Genomic DNA, 6,741 nt, shown 5'->3' with positions numbered 1-6,741 from the left:
CATCTTGTACTATGAATAACTACTAGAAAGATGATAATATGTAGTGTATTAATTATTTTAATTGTCCTACTAAACTATTTTCAAACTGTTTCATTGCTACTTCTTTCTCAATAAAATTAATATAAAAAATATCAACAAGAAAAAAGGTCTGGTTCTGTATTCATGCCTGCCTACAGTGCCCCCTTGCTATGTGACTCGTTTCCCCATTCAGTCCTGGATTTAATCAATTTTACCTGAGCAGTTGTATTTGTAATCCCATTGGTTGACTATAGTTTTGTCCCACTTCATGCCCACCTAAGCGAGTTCCCATCTTATCTTAGACCCACCTCATCACATGGTTTTATTCTATCTCTGGAAGACACCTTCAGGGGCAACCTGCTTGGGTCCCACTTCTATCCTCTCAGATGGGAGCTTTCTTCCCTCCTCCCCATAAATAGATTCTGTTCTTAACCTCTGTTGTTCCTAAAATTCATTCTTTAGTTTTAGAGAACAGGAACTCAGTGAATATCTTTCAGGTTGGGAGTTAGATTTTCCTGTTTCACATTGGCCAATGCTTTGTTCTTTGAGTGACATCATAATTGCTGCATATTTCATCAACTACATCTCCTTCACCTTTGGTTTTAATCATTTTTGTTTTGTTTTGTTTTGTTTTTTGTATTTTAGGGAGGTATCTACAGGGTGTTCAGTGTCTCACTATTAGGTCATACTCATAGTGATTCACCTGTTTACAACTTCCCAAGAGCTAGGATTACAGGGGTATACCACCACGCCCAGTCTCAATTGTTTCCCAGAGGTGGGGTCAGCATGGTAGGCTAGGGGGTCAAACCCCAGGCCCTTGTGCATGCTTGCAGGCCACCTTTGGTTTTGTTGCAAAAAATTTCTATCTCAGGCTTCTGTTGTGTCAGAACTTTTTTTATCAATATTTCCATCATGGTCCAATGAGGGTATCAGTAGTACCAGTTTGCCTTTCTTTGACATATATGAGGCCAATGTTATATCTTTCTTAAACCCATAGACTGTACTAAATACAATTCTTTGTTTTCGAATTGCAACATTTCGTCTGGAATTTCTACTTTGCTCTTGTATGCAGTTCCTATGCTGATGATCTTGTGCTCTGTTAGCAAATGTAACATTATTTGGAATATGGTAAGACAATTGTCAAAAGTCACCTTCTGATTAGCTTGGGAGGTGGGAGCAACAAGATTTTTCACAATACATTCAGTTTATCACCATGTGGATAAGGATCACCTAGTGGCTGAGTTCTGCTGTACCCTGTCAAATTGACTCCATTTTGTTGCCCTTCTAACCTCGCCCAGTTCCTGTTCTGTATGCGCCTACGCTACCCAACTCCTCACCCCCTTATGACCCAAGCCTTATGATATCTGTTCCCCAAAGCTTATCTTGTCCTGCAGAACTCTGCTTGATTTCAGGCCGCCCGCCCAGTGGGCCCACTCGATGAACTCATGACCTTGCCAACTCAGCACCCGCACCCAATAAGACCACCCAATGAACTAATGACCCTGCCACTTCTTCCTCTCCACCCTTTCCCTGTTTTTGTGGTTTTCAAGCTTAAGTACTGCACCTTGTTAATGCTCGGCGTGCCTCTTTGCACCTTGCGTAGAGACCACTGCTGGGTACCAGCTAAAATAAAGTGCTTTTTTTAACTTTTTAACTTGCCTCGTTGTCATTCGATTTTTGCTTTACAACATTTGGGGGCTCGCCCGGGATCCCTAAAGGCCTCTTCTTTTTGACACGGTAAGTAAAATTCAACCTAAATTTTGTTATGCCGGCTTAAACTCAGATGTAAACTACTTTCCTTATTGGTTTTGATTTGGCTTTACTGATTTTTAAAGAACTATGGTTGCTACATCAACCTCTCCTTTCACTTTGCCTCTTTGCTTTCGTTCTGTTTTCTTGGTTTCTTGGTGGTTTCTTAATGGTTTCATGGTGAGTACTCAAATTGGTTTTGGTTGTGGTGTTGACTCGCAGACTCTGGTCTCTGAGTCCTTCGAGTAGGATGCTCTCCAAGTCAGATTTTGGGATGTCAATTGGGCTTTTAGAGTCCAGGTTCTCTTTAAGCATGGTTTTCTAATGCCCCCTCCCCAACCCCTACAAATTCTAACTGTAGGGGGCTAGCCGCATGAGCTCGACCTCTTCTTCTATCTCTCTTTGATATTTATGCCTCCCCTACCCCTACAGATTCTGACTGTAGGGGGCTAGCAACATCAGCTCGACCCTCTCTCTCTAATTTCATAGACTAGTTCCTCTTGTATGAAAGATTTCCTTGATACCCCTACCCTTACCAAGTCCTCCTGCAAATTTAATGATATTTACACCAACTATGGGGGCATACACTTTACTTTCATACAGGATTTATTTAGGCCCATTGGACTAGTCTACCTCTTGTGTGAAGTAAATTATTTCCACCTTTACCAAGTCCCTCAACAGATTTAATCTAATTAGGGGCATACACTTTCATACAGGATTTATTTGGGCTCAATTGGAACCATCTGGGTAAGTCTAGTTGTGCTGTCTGTCTGATGTTTGTCTGTCTGTACTCAAAATGTGTTGATAAATTTAAACAAAACCATACAGTGGTCATAAAATTATAATATTTCTTTAATAGATTGTTGTGTAACAGTTGTATGTTGGTAGATTTGGGCTGGTACATAAAACTGTTAATGGGATATTTTATGACTATTTTATATTTATATGATAAGTGCTACAATCTAAATTAATTGTTAAATGTACTGGTATTCCTTGTTCAATTTTAGACAATAGCACTAGAGGGAAAAGTTAATAAGATTCCTATTGTATTTTATGTTAACTTCTGTAAATTAATTTAGCCAGCTTTAACTTAAAAAACCTACATGCCTATATAAAAACAGGACTCCTTTTGCCAGTTAAATGACATTAGGTCAGCAACCATTCTTAAAGACTTGGAGGACAGGTTTCACTGGGATAGACTGGTTCTGATCCCCCTCTACATGCTAGAGGGAATGCCAGGCCTGATCTGTTTCAGTTTCCTTGCTTTGACTTTATTCCTGATTTTTCCATCTCTTTGCACTTTCCCTTTTAAAGGCATGTAAAAGTTAAGAACTCTGACTGTTTCAGCTAAGTAAAGCCCTTAAAAAATGAGTGTTAAATGTTAACACCGAAGACAGGGAAAATCATTCTAGGAAAAGACACATACCCCGTCTCTGAGTCAGATGAGACAAAGAAAAACTATACCCGTCCAGGAGGACACATATAAAAGCCATGTCCCGGCTTAATGTTCTGGGCAGGTCTCCTTTGGAAGGCTAAACCTGAGACACAGTGGAGAGAACCAACTTCTGGGTGACACCAGAAGGAGCTATTTCCAAAAGCAGCACATTTATGGGACCAAAACATTTAAGTATAAAAAATTTTTACCATTTCTCCTAAGTTTAGTTATCATTTAATTGGGTAAGAGATAAGTTGAAAACTTAATGCTTTTATTAAAATGCTTAAAATCTTGTTCGGGCTTATGAGAGATTCCTTGTAAAATTTGGATAAACAATGGTTATTCTGCCAATATTCTTAAAACAGCTGCCACTCGTAGGTCTTCTTAAAATTATGAATACCAATTACCCCGATTGGGATGATTGCCAGCAGCTCCTGCAGATCCTCTTTACCTCCGAGGAAAAAGACCGCATATGCTCGGCTGCCCACAAGGCAGCACATGGATCTGACAGGACACCAACCACAGACATCGACCACTAAGATGTTTTTCCCCTCTCACAACCTGATTGGGACCCCAACTCTGATCAAGGTAAGGAGGCTCTCAACAGATACAGCCAGTTGCTTGTGGGAGCCCTTAAAGCAGCAGTCCAGAAGCCCATTGACCTATCCAAGGTACAAAAGGTAAGACAATTGTCTACCGGGTCCCCTACTGTTTATTTAAAAAGACTCCTAGAAGTCTACCGTATCTATACTCCAATAGATCTAGAGGCACCTGAAAATGCATGAGCTATAAATATTGCGTTCATGACACAGTCAGCCCCTGACATAAGACAAAAATTACAAAAGTTTGAGGGATTTCAGGGTGCCCCCCTAAGTCAGTTAATAGAGATAGCTCAGGAGGTATATGACCAAAGAAAAACAACAGAGGATTGTTGAGAAAAAGATGACTACCACACAAAAGGTTCTAGAGTGGCTAACCTTAAATCAACAGAACCAGCAAAGCCAACAGAGCCAACAAGACCGACGGCCCCAAGAGAACAAAAGGTCAAGCCATTCGCCATTAGACATAAACCAATGTGCTTACTGTAAGGAATTAGGACACTGGAGAAAAGATTGCCCTAAGTTAAAGGCTAAGCTAAAAAAAGAGGCTAAAGTTCTGTTAAATACCCCATAGGGAGTTCGACGCTCTATCAGTCCCCAAGAGCCCCAGCTAACCTTAAACAAGGAAGAGCCAACCTGTTGATTTTCTAGTGAATTCAGATGCAACCCACTCTGTTTTGACTCAGCCAAATTAGATAAAATATTATAAACAAAACAGAAATTAATAATTCCAAAAATAAACACCCTTAAGAAATATTTTTTAAGATGCTAATTCAATAAGGGACAGATTGTTTTGGGCTGACTAGGTGATGAACTTATCTGTGCAAGTAATCTGTCTTGCAGGTGGGTTCATTGCTTGATCAGCTTCAAAGATTAAGCTCCAGACAACTCACTTGATATTTTATAGGATACTAAAAACAATGTCCTATGATCAAAACTGGAAAAAAAAACAGGGAGAAAAAACAAAAGGCCAAAAATGGCTACCCTCGTTATGGCCTCAAAACAAATCCTAAGTTTGATTCTCTGGGCTCCAAGAAGATCTCAACGACAATAAGGCTCATCTGCTGCAAAGTCAGGCTATCATAAGAAGGACTACCTTAAGAAGCCCACAAGCTATGCCCTTTACTTGGTCTTCACTCTGAGATGAAGGTCCCAGGGTTCAGACTCAGCTTCCCAGATGGTCTAATAAAGCTAAAGGGTCCTGGGCCTGCCTCCTCCCTCTGGCCGAACTGTCATCTCTGCCTGTCATCTCCATGGAGGAGCCCTAAGTAATCATGACTACAGGAAAACCCCAGCCCATTGCTGGATATTGACACAAGTCTCTTTGTTTTTCTCCAACCCTGATCTTTATTCCAGTCATTGTCATCTTATTTTAGCTATATTATTCAGATAGATAGATAGATAGATAGATAGATAGATAGATAGATAGAGATAGATAACATCCTGAGCCTATTAGAGGTGACGGATTACTCGAGAGATTAAAACATATATATAACACTATGTATGTGTTCTGGTTTCTCAGGTGATTTGTTATTTCTAAAAGATACCAAAACCCAGATAATCATGCAGGTAAAATCTAAAACCAAAAGGTTATATGTTGCTCAGTGAGCCCCAGATTTCTGATAAAAATAAAAAGGGTTTACAAAAATTTGTCTGAGTCAGAGGTGTTTCATAGTAAAAAGGATACAAAATAAAATTATAGATAAAAAAAACATGGGGTGTGCGGCATTCAGTCAGATCAAGCTGATGTTCTGATTTGGGTCAGATTGGTCTGGCTGAGTGTTATATATTTCATGACAGATCACCTGGATAATTTAGATATTCCATGAGTCAAATGTAACTATATTAAATAATAAAATAAAATTATCTAATGTCTATTAAGGGCCTTTGGGTAAAAACCTCTGGGGAGTATCTCTGACTGCCAGTCAACAACTGTGACCCATTCCAGCATGAAGCAGCCAGAGCGGTCATCGCCCATCCTCCCTCATGGCAGTCCGGGTTACTTCTTCAGAAAAATAATATTACAAACAGCCAAGTTAGATAAAAATGTTATAAATAGTCAGACAGGACTAAATCCTCAAAAAACAAAATTAAAAAAAGACAAGGTGACCACAGTTTAAAAGATAAAAACTGCCCACTGTGGGCCAAACCTCAAAACTACCTGACTGATATTGCAGTCTAAGTGACTGCCTTAAAAATCACTGAGGTCAGACAATGGTCTGGCTTTCATAGCCCAAGTTACTCAAAAACTTGCCCAAGCTCTCCACATCGATTGGAAGCTTCACTGTGCCTATAGGCCTCAGAGCTCAGGCCAAGTAAAAAGGATGAATCAGACTCTAAAGTCCACTTTGGCTAAACTCTCTTTGGAGACTGGTGAGAACTGGGTGAGTCTCCTTCCTTGTGCCCTTCTAAGGGCCAAATGTACCCCCTTTGTCTCTAAAATTTCCTTTTTCGAGAGGCCTCAGCTTGATAAAAATTGCTGGCTAACCAAGATCTCATTAAGTCCCTCCCAGGTCTTCCAGCCAAGGCTCACTTTCATCCACCGGGTCTTTAATCAACAACACCCCCCACAGCAATCAACTCACTACAGCCAACAGATGAACAAAAAATGTGTCAACTGCGGGACCACGTCCACATCACTATGGAGGCGCGACAAAACGGGACACCACCTATGCAATGCCTGCAGCATCTACTACAAAAAAGGGGGTGTCAACCAGCCCCTCATCAGCCATCTCCCCATCAAGCTCTGATACAAGTGACTCGCCTGAATGGATCTGTCCTGCGCCAACTGCCAGACAAATACCACCTCGCTATGGCACTGCAATGCCAAAAATGAGCTCATATGCAATGCCTGCGGCCGCTACATACAGTACCACAGGGTTCCTAGGCCTCCTGCCCTGTGGAAAATAGGGAGTCCACCAAAAAAAAAAAAAAAAAAAA

Source organism: Octodon degus, unplaced genomic scaffold, assembly GCF_000260255.1.
Source record: "Octodon degus isolate 3935 unplaced genomic scaffold, OctDeg1.0 scaffold00059, whole genome shotgun sequence".
In the NCBI taxonomy this organism is placed as follows: Eukaryota; Metazoa; Chordata; class Mammalia; order Rodentia; family Octodontidae; genus Octodon; species Octodon degus.
The sequence above is the reverse complement of the archived record's forward strand: the minus strand, read 5'-3'. Positions refer to the sequence as shown.